Source organism: Scardinius erythrophthalmus (assembly GCF_964197995.2).
Source record: "Scardinius erythrophthalmus genome assembly, chromosome: 1".
NCBI lineage: Eukaryota > Metazoa > Chordata > Actinopteri > Cypriniformes > Leuciscidae > Scardinius > Scardinius erythrophthalmus.
The window spans coordinates 9,035,073-9,040,072 of record NC_138221.1 but is presented as its reverse complement, the minus strand read 5'-3'; the positions used below and the strand labels follow the sequence as shown (position 1 = coordinate 9,040,072).

At 37.3% G+C, this 5,000-nt stretch overlaps 2 protein-coding genes across 2 annotated transcripts in view; both read right to left on the bottom strand.

The window, feature by feature from the left end:
• Nucleotides 1-5,000, bottom strand: part of LOC308700561 (CD276 antigen homolog) — a 1,553,888-nt gene that overhangs the window by 291,892 nt on the left and 1,256,996 nt on the right. The window lies entirely within an intron of this gene.
• Nucleotides 1-5,000, bottom strand: part of LOC308704680 (uncharacterized protein) — a 179,719-nt gene that overhangs the window by 72,167 nt on the left and 102,552 nt on the right. The gene's annotated exons all lie outside the window — the stretch shown is intronic.

The window sequence follows — 5,000 nt, the reverse complement described above, 5'->3', positions numbered from 1 at the left end:
CACGGCAGATGTAGACCTGTGAAAGGATTTTTGATATCTTTAATACTGTTGCCGTGGCAACGCTTCAAACTTTAATATTCTTTTTTGATGCTTTTGAAACTCTTAACATACTTGAAATTGGATGAAACTCGACAGACACATCACATTTATTAGCCAGTAGACATGTGCAAAGTTTCAGAAACGGGCGTGGTGAGGGGCTCAGTAGCGCCACCTTTAGTCATAAGTGGGGGGGTTAGTTTTATCAACAGCAACAAAACTTGGTATGTGTATTGTTCTCATCAAGACGGACAACTTTCTAATTGACATTAACTACCTCCGACCAACAGGAAGAGAGATATTTTGGTTTGAATGTGGATTTTCTGAAGAATTTTCTCTCCCTCTCTCTGTGTCTCTGTGTGTGAGAGGGGAGGGGGGAATTTGACTATTGCTTTTATATTGTTAATCAAGGTTTCAGGGGCTTTTGGGGTCCTTAACGTGCTCAAAAACTCTTGAAACTTTGCACACAAGTCAGAACCCCCTGCCATCAGGGACAGGCTGAAGCTGGTACCCGGGCGTGGCAGGGGGGCTCAACAGCGCCCCCTTGAACGGGGTCCCAAAACTTGGTCCATAGATCAAACACGCTTGCATGAATTAATATGAAACTCGGTACACATATAGATCTCATCGGGCCGAACAACTTTCCCCCCGTCAAGTTTTACGCCAGCCCAACAGGAAGTCGGCTATTATTGGTTGTTTGGAAAACGCTTCCTGTGGAATGCGAAGTACTCCTCCTAGAAAATTCACCGTGTCCCCTCCAAACTCGGTGTGCATGTAGTCAAGACTATGAGGATGCTAAATTGCGGACGGATTTTTGATATCTCGAACGGTTTGGCCGTGGCGAGGAATCGAATTTATGGCGAGAAAAGAGAAACACGAAGTGGAATAACTTCTGCATACATTAACTGATCTTGATGAAACTTCAGCAGTGTGTTCGTGGTAAGAGGCCGATCAGATGGATGTAACTATTGTGATTCAAAGTTATAGCGCCACCAACTGGCAGCAGGAAGTGTGTCACTTTCAACATGCTTTTGACAAAAGTGGGGGGGTTAGTTTTAACTCCAGTAAAAAAAACTCAGTTCATATATTGATCTCATCGACCCGGACAACTTTCTAATTTAAAGTCATTAGCTCTGACCATCAGGAAGTCAGATATTTTGGTCTGAATGTGGATTTTTTTGCAAAATCAGCCTCTGAATTTTTAGCCACCTTTATCTAAGTGGTTATTTTATTCCCACCAAACTTTTTCAACATGATAAAAATATATTAATGATGCTAAATTGTGAACGGATAATAAATATCTCAAACGGTTTTGCTATGGCGAGGGATTAAAGTAATGTCAAAAAAGTAAACACTAAAAGGCTCATATATTCTAAAAATGTAATTATACACCATTTATTACTACATAAAAGTATACAAATATCAGACCTTAACTCATTTTATTCTTTTTTTTTTCAATTTAAGAATGAAGTTTAAGTTTAAAAACTGCCAGAATGGTTGTTTAGTCTAAACAATAAATAAATAAAGTCAAACATAGTGCTATACTGCCCTCTTGTGTTCAAAATCAGGTAGGCCTATTATATCTATATAAAAATATACTAGGTATGTGACTGTGAGAATATTTTACCACCGGTTAACTGACGTGTGACACTGCTGGGGGCTTTTTAATCGCTAACTTAAAAACGAAAGTAAAATATGTTCGTCCGCACGGACATTGATAATGGTGCGGAGTAGAGCGAGCATTTTCAATAAATTCCTATGGAAGGAGGAATGACCTAAGAAACGTTGACTCTGTTCTGCTCGTTCCTCGCTGAGGACGCGCACCATTATGAATGCCTGTGCAGCCGTGAGCATTTTAGTTTCATTTTCGGGGCGGATTGCTTGAATGTATTTAAAAAAAGCACAATGTTGTGTTTTATTGCTACTGTACAAAAATATAAGTTAACACTTTGCAGTTTGAATGATGTTCTGAACAAAATGACAGAGTATGTTTTTATGTGTCCACTGTTCAATTGCGCCCTCGTTTTAGTGATTCCCAAGTTATTTTTTCATTTGTTTTTTTCATTGTTCTAATCAGGTCAGGCAAGTAAAATGATCTGTCTTATCCCTTACATTTTTATATAATTATATAAATATATAATACACTACTGTTCAAAAATTTGGCGTCAGTAAGATTTTTAAGCTAAGTTTCTTCTGCTCACCAAGGCTGCATTTATTTGATTAAAAATACAAACAAAAACAGTAATATTGTAAAATAGTATTCCAATTTAAAACAGCTGCTTTCTATTTTAATATATTTTAAACTGTTATTTATTCCTGTGATCAAAGCTGAGTTTTCAGCATCATTATTCCAGTCGTCACTGTCACATGATCCTTCAGAAATTATTCTAATATGATGATTGATGCTCAAGAAACATTCATTATTATTTTAAATGTCGAAAACAGTTATGTACAGTCTTTGATGAATAGAAAGTTCAAAAGAACAGTATTTATCTGAAATCTAAAGCTTTTGTAACATTAAACACTACCGTTCAGAAGTTTGGGGTCAGTAATAATTTTAATTTTATTTTTGGGGGAAATAAATAAATAAATCAATACTTTTATTCATCGAGAATGAGTTAAACTGATAAAAAGTTACAGTACAGACATTTATAATGTTAAAAAAAATTATATTTGAAATAAATGCTGTTCTTTTGAACTTTACATTCATCAACGCATTTTGAAAAAAAATCTGTACACAACTGTTTTCAACATTGAAAATAATAATTAATATTTATTGACCATCAATCATCATATTAGAATGGTTTCTGAAGGATCATGTGACACTGAAGACTGGAGTAATGATGCTGAAAACTCAGCTTTGATCACATAAATTAATTACAGTGTAAAATATTTTAAAATAGAAAACAGCTGTTTTAAATTGGAATAATATTTCACAATATTACTGTTTTTGTTTGTATTTTTAATCAAATAAATGCAGCCTTGGTGAGCAGAAGAGACTTCTCCTAAAAACATAAAAAATCTTCCTTACCCCAAACTTTTGAACGGTATATATATATATATATATATATATATATATATATATATATATATATATATATATATATATATATATATAAATATAGCTGCGAGCAGCGATGGAGGGCCAAAGCCGGCGGTACCGCCACCCCGGTGCCTTTAGGTAACTAAAGGCACCGGGGTTGCGGTGCCACCGGCTTGGGCCCGTAATCGCTGCTCGCAGCTATATTTTATTATTATTATTATTATTTTGTCAACCTTTTGGGCACTTTTGGGGCCCTTAACATGCTCAAAAACTCTTGAAATTTTGCACACACATCAGAACCTGCGGCCATCAGGGCCGGACTGAAGCTGGTACCCGGGCGTGGCACGGGGGCTCGACAGCGCCCCCTGGAATGGTGTCCGAAAACTTGGTCTATAAATCAAACACGCTTGCATATAATAATATGAAACTCAGTACACATATAGATCTCATCGGGCCGAACAACTTTCGTGCTCTAAGTTTTACACCAGCCCAACAGGAAGTCAACTATTATGGGTTGTTTGAAAAACGCATCCTCTGGAATTTGAAATACTCCTCCTAGAATATTCGTCCAATCACAACCAAACTCGGTGTGCATGAAGTCAAGACATTGAGGATGCTAAATTGCGGACGGATTTTTGATATCTCGAACGGTTTGGCTGTGGCGAGGAAACGAATTTATGGCGAATAATGGTACACAGGAAGTGTGTTATAACTTCTGCATACATTAACTGATCTTGATGAAACTTTCGCAGTGTGTTTGTTGTAAGAGGCCGATCACAAGGATGTGACTATTGTGAGTCAAAGTTATAGCGCCACCAACTGGCAGCAGGAAGTGTGTCCCTTTCAAAATGCTTTGAAGTCACCCTCTTAATTTTACCCGATTTGCTTCAAACTTTATGTGTATAATGTAAACACACGGCAGATGTAGACCTGTGAAAGGATTATTGATATCTTAGATACTGTTGCCGTGGCAACGCATCAAATTTTAATATTCTTTTCGGATGCGTTTGAGACTCTTAACATGCTTGAAATTGGATGAAACTCGACAGACACATAACACTTATTAGCCAGTAGACATGTGAAAAGTTTCAGAAACGGGCGTGGCAGGGGGGCTCAACAGCGCCCTCTTGAACAGGGTCTGAAAACTTGGTCCATATATCAAATACGCTTGCATGAATTAATATGAAACTTGGTACACATATAGATTTCATGGGGCCGAACAACTTTCCCTCTGTCAAGTTTCACGCCAGCCCAACAGGAAGTCGGCTATTATGGGTTGTTTGGAAAACGCTTGCTGTGGAATGTGATGTACTCCTCCTAGAGAATTCATTCAATCACCTCCAAACTCAGTCAGCATGAAGTCAAGACATTGAGGATGCTAAATTGCGAACAGATTTTTGATATCTCGAACGGTTTGGCTGTGGCGAGGAATCGAATTTATGGCGAGAAAAGAGAAACACGAAGTGGAATAACTTCTGCATACATTAACTGATCTTGATGAAACTTCAGCAGTGTGTTCGTGGTAAGAGGCCGATCAGATCGATGTAGCTATTGTGAGTCAAAGTTATAGCGCCACCAACTGGCAGCAGGAAGTGTGTCACTTTCAACATGCTTTTGACAAAAGTGGGGGGGTTAGTTTTAACTACAGTAAAGAAAAAATAGTTTGTATATTGTTCTCATCAAGCCGGACAACTTTCTAATTTACATTCAATAGCTCTGGCCATCAGGAAGTCAGATATTTTGGTCTGAATGTGATTTTTTTTGCTAAATCAGCCTCTGAATTTTTAGCCACTCCTCTTAAACTATTTATTTTATTCGTACCAAACTTTTTCAACATGATGAAACTACATTAAATATGCTAAATTGTGAATGGATAATAAATATCTTAAACGGTTTTGCTATGGCGAGGGATTAAAGTAAT